The sequence below is a fragment of the Bufo gargarizans genome, chromosome 6 (genome assembly GCF_014858855.1).
Source record: "Bufo gargarizans isolate SCDJY-AF-19 chromosome 6, ASM1485885v1, whole genome shotgun sequence".
In the NCBI taxonomy this organism is placed as follows: Eukaryota; Metazoa; Chordata; class Amphibia; order Anura; family Bufonidae; genus Bufo; species Bufo gargarizans.
In genome coordinates this window covers 268,431,100-268,443,673 of record NC_058085.1, presented here as the reverse complement: position 1 = coordinate 268,443,673, position 12,574 = coordinate 268,431,100, and positions in this window count along the sequence as shown.

Genomic DNA, 12,574 nt, shown 5'->3' with positions numbered 1-12,574 from the left:
TTTGGATGTAAATACCCTCAAATTAAAGCTGACAGTCTGCAGTTAAAGCACATCTTGTTTGTTTCATTTCAAATCCATTGTGGTAGTGTGTAGAGCCAAAAATGTTAGAATTGTGTCTGTGTCCCAATATTTATGGACCTGATTGTATGTCCTGATGCGTTTTATGAGGTTTTATTTTTTTTTTACCATAGCTCGGATAACCCCTTTAATTTAAACACTGTCCAGGAGCTGTACTATTATTGGCCTAAGTGTTTGCATTAAATGTGACTATAACCCCGCTCATTCATAGGAATACAACCATGTGCAGCAGTGCATGGGTGAATTTCTATGTATGAGGGGGGTTATACTCACATTTAATATTAACACTGTCCAGGGATTGTTCCATAATTGACCTGTGTATATTAAATGTGAACATAAGACCCCTCATCTATAGGAACACACCCATATACTGCAGTACATGGGTGCATTCCTATGGATGAGGGGGATTATAACACAGGTGAATTATGGTACACTGGACAGTGTTTATATTATATGACTATAAACCCCTTCATCCATAGGTATGCACCCATATACTTAACATCTTTTGGCCACCCTTTTGGTTGAAACTATTGTTTTATTATTTTTCTCCTCTAAACCTGGGGTATGTATTATATTCAGGTGCGTCTTATAAAGCGAAAAAATGTGTATTTAAAGGGTTTCTACCACTTTGATTTCACATAATTAGGTGTCAGACACTAGCGATTCGCTAGTGTCTGCTCTGCCAAACTATCCTGCTATAATAGCTTTTGGGGCAGCCGTTTACCTAAAAAAAGAACTTATATTGATATGTTAATGACCCTCTAGGTGCTATGGGGGCGTCATTAGCACCTAGAGGATTGGTCTACCTTCTTAAGATGCCGCCGCCCAGCGCCTCCCTCCAGCCCGCCCATCTGCTTCGGAATGCGATCAAACGGATGACTTCACACGCATGCGCCGTGCGCGGCTGTATTCGGCGCATGTGCAGTGAATGTCCGACCGCTTCCCTGCTCAGACATCTCCACTGCGCCTGCGCCGATGATGTCATAGACGTCATCGGCGCAGTGGAGATATCTGAGCAGGGAAGCGGTCGGACATTCACTGCGCATGCGCCGAATACAGCCGCGCACGGCGCATGCGCGTGAAGTCGTCTGTTTGATCGCATTCCGAAGCAGATGGGCGGGCTGGAGGGAGGCGCTGGGCGGCGGCGCAGGCGCAGTGGAGATGTCTGAGCAGGGAAGCGGTCGGACATTCACTGCGCATGCGCCGAATACAGCCGCGCACGGCGCATGCGCGTGGAGTCGTCCGTTTGATCGCATTCCGAAGCAGATGGGCGGGCTTGAGGGAGGCGCTGGGCGGCGGCATCCTGAGAAAGGAAGACCGATCCTCTAGGTGCTAATGACGCCCCCATAGCACCTAGAGGGTCATTAACATATCAATATAAGTTCTTTTTTTAGGTAAACGGCTGCCCCAAAAGCTATTATAGCAGGATAGTTTGGCAGAGCAGACACTAGCGGATCGCTAGTGTCTGACACCTAATTATGTGAAATCAAAGTGGTAGAAACCCTTTAAAATTTGGCAACTAAAAATTTAATTTGGCTCCTAAATTTTTCAATTTAGGAGCCAATTGCTCCTGGGTATTGTTGCAGTCCTATGTAACACTACAGATAGCATAAGGTAAAAGGGTTCTCTGGGATTTATATATTGATGGTGTATCCTCAGGATAGGTCATCTATTTGAGATAGGTGGGGCACCAACTCCTGGCACAATAGCCAATAAGCTGTTTGAGGAGACCGCGATGTTCCAATAAGCACCGTAGCCTCTTTGCTCAGCGCTGTCATTTGATAGCACTGTGCTTGGTATTGCAGATGAGCCCCAATCACTCGGATGGGACTTAGATGCACCTAGGCCATGTAACGATGAATGTGATGTCATATGGCCTAGGAAGAGACTGTTTGGAAGAGACGAAGCACCACAGCCTCTTCATATAGAAAAAAAACTAAGCTAAAATGGAGGGAGAGGCCCGAGTTGGGTAGACAGCCCCGGGCCCATCATGCACTTAATCAGCTCCTGTGAAACGGGGATCCAGCAGGGTTGCCACTTGCCTGGTTAGAATGTGGGCAACTCGGCAGTCATTGCGCAGGCACTGCAGCATGTAGTCGCTCATGTGTGCCAGACTGCCCAGAGGCAACGTCAAGCTGTCCTCTCTGGGAGGTGTATCGTCTGTGTCCTCTGTATCTCCCCCCAGCTCCAGTGATGCCCATGAGCTACTTTGGGTGCCACCCTGCTGTGAACACGGTTTTTCCTCATCATCATCCTCCTCATCCTCCAGAACTGTGCCGTGGCTGGACAATTGTGTACCTGGCCTCTTTTGGTGCAGGAACCCAGCCTCCGAGCAACTTCTGAATGACTGGTCTGATAACCGTGGAAATTATCCCTCTTCCTCCTCCTCTTCCTTCTGTGCTACATCCTCTTCCATCATCGCCTGAAGCGTTTTTTCAAGGACACATGGAAGTGGGATAGTAACGCTGAGGACTGTGTCATTATCACTGGCCATGTTGGTGGAGTACTCGAAACAGCGCAACATGGCACACATGTCCCGCATGCAGGCCCACTCGATGGTGAAGTGATGCTGTTCCGCAGAGCGATTCACCCGTGCATGCTGCAGCTGAAACTCCACTATCGCCTGCTGCTCTCCAGCATGTGCAAGGTGGAGTTCCACCTCGTGGGCACGTCGCATATGAGGCGGTGAGCGGGAAGGCTGAAGTTATGCAGCAGCGCAGACAGGCGAGCAGCAGCAGGGTGAGAACTCTGAAAGCGCACTCTTTCTGCAGCAGCTCTGACATATCGGGGTAATTTTTCAGGAACCTCTGCACCACCAAATTCAGCACATGCACCAGGCAAGGGATGTGCGTCAAACCGGCTAGGCCCAGAGCTGCTACGAGATTTCGGCCATTATCGCACACCACCAGGCCAGGCTTGAGGCTCAGTGGCACCAACCACTCATCAGTCTGTTGTTCTATGCCCGTCCACAGCTACTGCGCGTTGTGAGTTTTATCCCCCAAACAGAAGAGTTCAAAACTGCCTGCTGTCATTTCCCCCTGGCTGTGCTGAAGTTGGTGGTGAAGGTGTTACGCTGACCAGATGAGGAGGCGGTAGAGGAGGAAGCGGAGTAGGAGGAGGAGGCAACAGGAGGCAAAAAGAAACTTCCTGCAATCCTGGGTGGCGGAAGGACATGCACCAAACTGCTATACGCCTCAGGCCCAGCCACCACTGCATTTACCCAGTGTGCAGTTAGGGAGATATATTGTTCTGTCCCCACATGAAGGCGAATGAAGGTGTAACTGATAATGACCTTGTGACTGTCCTACCTTCGTATCCAAGCAGTGGAGCAGACCGGACCGGCAGATGCTCAGGTTAGATGGATCCAGACGTAGACATGAGGATGCAATCAAACGTGGGTTTATTTGATCCAGAGCAGCGACATACGGTGATGCAATACAGTGATGCAGTAGATGCTGTGATGTGGGTGTCTTTTCTGAGGCTAACTGCTGAGGCAACTGCTGGTCAAAGAGTGAGTCTCTAGTCACAAGGAATGCAGCACTGAAAATGGCTACAGGAAGTGACAAGAACCAAGGCTGCTAAAACCACGCCCAGCGGAGAAAAACTTTATAGACAAGAAACAAGGCGTGCAGCATACGAATTCCGGCCAGCAGATGGCAGCAGAGAAACAATACATAGAAACAACATAGTAAAAGAAGATATAATAATACAGTGCATGAATTAAATTAAAACAGCACATGTATAACGTCCCTGCCCGTGCTTACTGGTCAATGTATCGGTGGTTATGTGGACCTTGCCACAGATGAAGTTGCACAGTGCACACCTAATTTTGTCGGCACTTGGTTGTGCAGGACGGGGATGGCTCGCCTTGAAAAGTAGTGGCGGCTGGGAACCACATACTGTGGGACAGCCACTGCCATACTTTTTAAAAGTCTCCATCTCCACCAGACAGAATGACAGCATTTTAAAGGCCAGGAATTTTGAAATGCTGGCATTCAGGGCCAGGGATCGCGGTTGGGTATGGGGGTACTTCCTCTTTCTCTCTAGTGTTTGGGAGATGGACAGCTGAACGCTTCCATGGGACATTGTGGAGATGCTTGGTGACGGACATGGTGGCGTTGCTGCCATATACTCTGTTTGCGGGGTGGCAGGTGCCACTGTCACTTCAGCGGGGGAGGAAGAGGCCGAGACTGCAGCAGAAGAGGGACCAGGAGTCTTTCGTGGTTTTTGAGGTGTTTACTCCAGGCATCTTACTTTGCATTTAGATGCCTGGTCATGCAGGTGGTGCTCAGGTTTAGAACATTTATGCCTCGCTTCAGCGTGCAAACCACTCACGTTTTTTTATCAGCACATTTTCTGAAGAACTGCCACGCCAGGGAACTCCTTGGAGCTGGCTTTGGTGTGCTCAGTCCCTGGGTGCAGTTGGCAGTAGCAGGCGTACTGGCTGGGGGACGGCCGCTCCGCTTTTGCACACTGCTCCCTCTTTTGCTGTGCGGCTGGTGCTGTGTGACTACCACCTCTTCCTCCGAACTGCACACGTTACTCTAACGACCTTGATTCCATGTGGGGTCGAGGACCTCATCATCATCCACATCATCTTTCACCCAGTCTTCACCCCTGCCCTCCTTGCCTGTCTGCACACTGCAGAAAACCGCAGCAGTTGGCACCTGTGTTTCGTCATCATCAGAGATGTGCTGCGGTGGTCCTCCCATGTCCACATCCTGAAACATAAATGGTTGGGCATCAGTGCACTCAATCTTTTCCACTTCTGGAGCAGGGCTATGTGGACGGTCCTCAGAAACCCTGCCAGCAGAGACATCAAAAAGCATAAGAGACTGCTGCATGATTTGGGGCTCAGACTGCTTGGCTGATTTGCAAGGGGGTGAGGTGAAAGAGAGATGCCCATGGGCTGCAGGTGCCAATTCTGCGCTTTCAGCAGGGGACTGGGTGGGAGACAATGTGAAGGAACTGGAGGCACTGTCAGCCACCCAATCTACCACCGCCTCTACTTGTTCTGGCCTCACTATTCGTACACCGGTATTCAGGCCTAAAAAATAATGCTGAACATTCTGTCGCTTACGTGCACTGCAGGAAAGTGTTTCATTTGGGTGTGTTGGAAGAAAAGAGGCTCTGCTTCGGCACGAAATCACTGGTGAAGACGGTCTTAATAAAGGAATTCTTCTTGTTTTATAGAAACAACGCGTTTCAGGGATCAGAATCTCCCCTTCATCAGGTTTCACAATGATACTTATTGTGAAACCTGATGAAGGGGAGATTCTGATCCCCGAAACGCGTTGTTTCTATTAAACAAGAAGAATTCATTCATTAAGACCGTCTTCACCAGTGATTTCGCGCCGAAGCAGAGCCTCTTTTCTTCCACTGCAAATTCCTTTTGGGGGACTGGACATCCCATCCAAAAGAATATCCAATCTGCGGCTGCAGTCCTGGAATAAAGGTCTTATCTCTACTAAGTCTACAGTAGAGTTGTGCCTACATGAGCACAACTCCACAAGGTGAGTTTGGATATTTCTCACTATATTAATTTATCTGGTTGAACATACTACCCTATTGTGTGCTTCCTTTTCTCTTCTTTCTCTTCTTTATTTCCCTTACCTTGGAGGGGAATCTAGATTTGTCCTTGGTATAAGATTTAATTTGGGTGTGTAGCTGGCATCGATCGACCACGTCCTCTCCCTGCAACAGGAGCTCCACTAACCCCAGCAGCACCACGACCAGTGCCACGTCGCTTATTTGATGCTCTCCTCATTCTTTGAGGTCACCCACTGAACTAACAGATTAACTATATTATTTTCCCTATCACGTATACAGTGCATGTGTACTTCACGCAATAAATGGGTATATGACGTGCACCTAACTAACAGACGGATTAACTATTATATTTGTGTGTCAGGGGTACAAAGCACAATGTTGCATTGCACCCACAAAAAAAATCACTGTAGGTCACCTACAGAATTAACAGCCAGATTTATGATTAGCTTTCTGTGTCAGAGGTGCAAAGATGGTGTATTGCACCCACAAAAAATCGCTCTAACACTGTCCCTCACTTCAGCTGCCTGCTTTCTGTCCCTTCACTACTGAGAGCGGTGCTACACATTATCCAGCTTATATAGAGGCTGGGTCACATGATGCACCGGCCAATCACAGCCATGCCATTAGTAGGCATGGCTTTGATTGCTTCTAAGGGCACACAGCTTAAAAGCTTGTTGATTGCAGCCTTTCAACAAGCTTTATTAAATGCCCGAACACCGAACTCAAACCCGAAGTTTTCCGTCAAAGTTCTGGTCCGGGTACCAAAAATCGTAAAGTTCGGTACAGACGAGTAAAATTCTGTTTTGGCAAAAGCTGGTGGTGGAGTTGTTTTCCTCGTTCGTGACTTCGCTGTATCCTGGGGAGTCCACCCTGGTACACGGCTTACATATGCAGCTTGCCACAGATTTTGGGGAGCAGACATATGCCGCCCTTCATGTCTGAGGCCCCTCTCCAACCCCTGCTGAGTGACACGTCTCCCACCATCTACCCTACGACAAGCAGGAGATGCCGCAGCAGTAGCTAATTCAGTATCATCATGATGGAGCTATTTTTTCATGTGCCACACCAGGCTGAGGCAAATCAGTAAATGGAGACCTACTGCCTCAACATCCAGGTTCAGTTCTATCTGGCTTTTCCAGCGCATACCATGTACCGTGACCACATGTACTTCTGGGCAGACAGACTGGAACAGTGGTCCGATCTGGCCCAGTATGCTCTCTCTGTTCTCTTTTGCCCAGCCTCCTGTGTCATTTCAGAGATGTTTTTTAGAGCGGAAGTGAGTGCTGTGACATCCAAACGGATGAAGTTGTCCTCCATCAATGTCTAAAACATCACTTTTGGCAAAACAAATGAGGCGTAGATCTGTGAGGGTTTTCAAACTCCTCAGGCTGAGGTCAATGAATAGTTATGCCCTTGCTGATGGTGCACAATTGTGCCAATGCTGCTGTCTGCCTGCCTACAATCATATTCTGTACCAAATGTCTGCTGCTGCAATCATGCCACTGTTGCTGTCTGCCTGCCTACCATCATGTCCTGCACTATATCGCTGCTATTGCTGCCATCATGCCACTGCTGCCTTCTGCCTTTCTACCATCATGTTTTTTACCGTATGGCTGCTGCTGTTGTTGTCACCATCATGCCACTGCTGCTGTCTGCCTGCCTACCCTCATCTTCTATACTGTACAACTGATGCTTACACTTGATTCACATCATATTATACACTGCTCGTATCCATGGGTTACGACCACCCTGCAATCAAGCTACAGTGGTCATGCTTGGACACAATAGGAAAAAGCACTTGACTCTATAGTGCCAGGGCCATGGGAGTGTGCATAGGTGCTTTTTCCTATAATGTGCAAGCACGACCACTACTAAATTGCAGGGTGGTCGAAATTGCTGGATACGTGCAGCATATAATGTGATAGAAAAATGAATCAAGCCAGCATAGGAGGCAAGATGGACAATCACAATACATTAGTTAGTGCCTTATATTAACTTTGTCTAAATGATAAATGCCATTTGCTGAAATGATAAACCCCCTTTAGGAAAGGTCTTCTGCAACATAAGAAAGGTTTGTCTTTAAACAAGTTCTTAGCAAAACTATTTTGAATCAATTCTTTACAATTGTTTTTCTGCCTGGATATTTGCATTGTTGCCATTAGTCATATTTTACACTCACTGATTAACACCCCCCTATACACACACACACATTCACACACTTGAATTGCGATGTCCAACCATCACCAGAGTGTTGCTGTAGCGCTCTTAGAAAACACAGCGCTGTGCTGAATGACCTTCGTTCCCTATGACCTTTACAGCGGATATATTGCGTATGTTCTGGTGATTAAGAAACAAAATACAGATGGAATAATAGGAGCTGAGCGCCAGTCAAGTGGCTGATACATTTAATCTCTGCCAGCTGCAGCTAATTGTGAGGCTGGATTATTTCATCTCCCAACTCTCGGATTTACTGGCTTCCCGAGACAGATTGTGAAACAAGAGCAGACTCCAGAGGATGGAAAGGGTAGATGAGGAGACACAGCTAGAATATCACTTTGGAGATTTTAATGTCACTTTTCAAAATCATGTGTGTTATGGAATCCACCCCCAGCCACAACTGGAAAACGTTCGGCCAGAGTAATTTTGTAGCCTAATTGTTTAAAATGATTTGAAAACCTGCTGGCGCCTTTATTAGCGTAGGTGCGATCCATTGCCTGCGGCTGCTATTACGCCCCTATGAGAGGCTAGGGAGCTATATCTAAGGCTCCTTTTCCCTCTTCTCCTTACTATTTTTGGATGGTCATAAATATGTGTTATAATTGGTATCACCTTGCCATCCTTAGAGGGAACAGTTTATCACACTGTTGATGGTTAGTGGTTTGAGCTGGGATCATTAATATCTTCCCTGTTTTTCTGCCTAAGTTTCCTGATTAATTCCCCTGATGATTGTTCTTTTGGAATATAAAATGTGCATGTAGGGACTGGGATTACGATAGGGCCATATCAGGGCCAGCAAACAGGGAAAGGTTCCAGACGGGGTCGCCCTTCTAAGGATGAATGCCCTGTGGTGAGGCTGCTCTAACATCTAGTGATTTTGAGAAAACAAAAAGTAATATGTATGTATAATATTCTAGTACTATAGCACCAGGATACCAAATTCTTGACATTTTCTAGTGCATTTTTGCTCTGTTTTGGCGCCTTTTGTACCTTCCCCTCACCCTTACTATTTGTTTTCTCAAAAATTATATTGAGTGCCCTCCGTGGACACTTTTCGGCTGCCACCCTTGCGCTACTCAGACTCTAGTTACCACCACTGTCGGCGCCTACTTTCAGACACTCGGGGGATTTCCTTTCCAGATCCTTGAGTGTTTGAATAAACTTCCTCCTTTTTTTCCTTTCTCTTGCCACTAACATCTAGTGGCTAGGGTTATACCACCACAGGGCCATATTAGGGACATATTAGACCCCACAATCCCATGAGTTATTGCAGCATATAGTCTCCTCCAAGGGAGTTGATTCCAGCTTACCTAGATACTGGCTGCCTTCTGGATCCTGATGACAGAGCGGTAGGAACAAAGGTTTCCTTATTAAGTGCCGCACATTTTATTGGGCCCAACTGGTCATTTGTTCTTGTGGATTTTGCCTCAAAGTGCCATGTTCTATTTTTTTGTTTCTAGTTCCGAGAAATTCCTGGTATTTGTGGTACCAGTCTATCATGACTATCCTATCTGTGTGCTTTACTTAGTGCAGTTGAGTCCTGAACAGCTCTCCTGATGATTATCTTTGGCTACATCCTGCTGACTCCTCTTCTATTTTGTCGCTTGGTTACTGCATTTGGACCCTGTTTTTCTCTCCTGTATCTTCATTCCAGCTCCTGCATCCTGCTATCCACTACCAGACTGAGTCTTCACCTGTCACGGCTGAGGATGGGGAAAACCCTCAGCCGTGCGATGCCAGAAGATGTTAGGCTGCTCAGCCAGGACGACAGGATTAGGGAGCAGGTCACCTCCTAAAGCGTCCCTAACCTGACCCTAACTCCTAGCTGCATGGGCCGACCTTGAAGGTAGGAGGGCTCATGCTCAGGAACCTCGGATCCCTAACTCACCCTCCGACCGGTCCCTGAACTAGTAGTCAAGGTAAGACGGCCTGTTCCTTCTGGACACGGAGGAACAGGGGTCTCACTGGCCAAGCTACAAGGAATGAGGAAACACATACAACATACAGATATGACAGGCGAACTACTAGTTCCACACGTACCTGTCACAGCCACGCTGACTGGAACCCATGCATGCACTACTAATGTCCACAGAACAACTAGAGGACACAGCACACATAACACACAGGTAACCAGGACATCCGTTGTTGCAATAAACAGAGACAAAGGAAAACATCAACTGAACATCAAGACATAAAGATAAACCTATGACCACAAGGGTGGCCCCCACTGGCAGATGATATACACAGGAGGCTGCTCCAGCTAAGCATGGCTGAAGCATCCCACTGACACATGCCAAACACTGAGGCTTTATAGGCCTAAGAGGCCACACCCACACAGACACACCCAGTGTTTCACACACACAGAAAGGGAGTTAACCCTTCCAACACCAGGGAAGGGAAAACACCACTTAAAGGGGAAGTGTCCAAACCAAGATCACACTGTGGCTGTTGCCGCAGGCAACGACATGGGTGGCAACGATGTCCTGGGAGTCAGCCCGAAGGCCGGGACACTGCCACCACATGTACACATCCAAACAAACGTTTCCACGGGCAGCCACAGTGAAGGGAAGAGTCCTAGTGCACACACAACACAAAACGCAGTGCACACCAGACAAACAAAGTGCATACATAAACACACAAGCCAAGTGCAACCACATGCACAACATAGCAAGCTGCAAGGATACAGCTCAGGCTGCTATGCTGCCACATAAATACTGTTGCCAGCGGCAACCACAGGTGAGGCAAAAGCCACAGCCCTCACCTGTGATTGACAACCAAACCAAAGACCGCTGACAACCGCATGCGGTTCAGGAGTCACCACCATAACCATGGCCGTGACATCACCTTGGTGACCATCTGCCTGCTCTGGGTTTGACTCCTGGTATTTCCTGGTTCTGACACAGTCTGCAGTGGATACTGCTCCCTGTTCTGACCCTGGCCTTATCTGTACACTGCTCCTGGTATTCCCTGGTTCCAACTGCCTGCTCTTGGTCGGTGTACCTGATGTCTCATAGTTCCTTCCAAGGCCTAGTCCTCTGCCCGTGCGTCCGCTTCCGCCCTCTCTCTCTAGTGTAGGTATGGTGACGGCGATCAGCATCATCAATGCTCGACCGCCCTCTCCGTCATCGGCCTCAGGGGAAGGGCGGAAGTTGTCTGACGTGGCGGGTGCAGATAGGCCATGCGCCGCTATAGTGATGAGGTATAACACATGATTCATATCGGGACTTCTGATTGGCTAGCGGCACTTTTTAACCCCCCCCCTTCCCAGCCATTAACTCCTCCTGAGGAAGCGAACTATACGCCGAGGAGCACCTCTGCCCTGTTATCAGCCCTTCCAGAATACCGGTATGTTGCCCTTCTATTTTATGCACCTCTTGGTCGGTGGACTTTCTTGTTCTGGGCCGTAGTAGTGTTGCTGTCCTTCATACGGGGCATGCCTGTATTGATTTATCACATACCTTTTGCCCTGACTGATCATTTTTCAATAGGATATGCAATCCACTATGCACTGATCATCAGGGATATACTCATTTCACTGTGATAGGGCTATTAACAGGGTGGTGCATGACTGTGTCTTGTCCCTGCTTTTTTATTTGTGACACATATTGTCAATCATGTTCATATTTTAGTGATATATTAATAAAATTTGACTTTTTTACCATTCTATAGTGGTGTGTTTTGCACTCCTTTTCTTGTTGTGTTATTTTCAGTGTTCCCAGTGACTTCTAGTTCAGTCTAAGGTCTGTTTCGGGACACAGCTCTTTGTGTCTACTGGTACTACCTAAGGTCTACAACTGGTTGCTGCTTCCAGTATATGTTGGGGTCTGTATCCTCTGTCCTCTGGATATTCCTCAAATTTAAATTTGGACTTTGCTATTCCTCAAGTTAAAATCAGGACTCGGCTACTCCAAATTAATTACCTGGCTCTGCTGAGCCTTTACTCTGTGTCTTAGGACTTCCTGGATTCACATTTCTTGTATGTTACTGAACTTTTGCCTGTTGACTCTTTTGACTGCAATAAAGCAACAACAACTAGGATATATGAAAATGGCTTTTTTAATCTAAATAATGCTTTAGATCAATTAGCATTTTTGTGCTTTTCTTTCAGCATTGAGAAAGGGCTTCATTTTTGTGGAACAAATGTTATCTTTTAATAGTACAATTTAATTTGCCATAGCTACTGGAAAACGGGAGGAAAAGTCTTTGTGGAGTGAAACTGAAAAAAACCAACACAATTCTGCCATTTTTGGGGGTTTTGTTGTTATGGCGTTCTCTATGAGCTAAAAATTACAAGACAACCTTATTCTGTTGGTATATATGATGGTGATGCCATATTTACAAAGTTCCTATTATGTTTTACTACTTAAAAAAATAACCTTTAACCCCTTCCAGTCATAGTGGGAAGCGACTTTCTGCAATTAGCCGTACTAGTATGTCATGCTGATATGGTGGGCACTGGAGCGGTGAGCACTCGATCAATGCAGGTGATTGGCAGTCACTGATAGACAGGCCCCTGCTGTATCTGCCTGTAAAAGCCAATGTCGGGCGATTAACCAATTCTATGCCACGGTCAGCGCTGACCACGGCATAGAAGGTGTTTGCTCTAGTTTAGGGTCTCCATCGGGTCCCCGCGCTGCGGTGACAGGGACCCAATAGGGCAAGAAGGCAGCCACCTCTGTTACTACTACTTGTGTACTCTTACTATATGTATGTCATCACTCCATCTGTG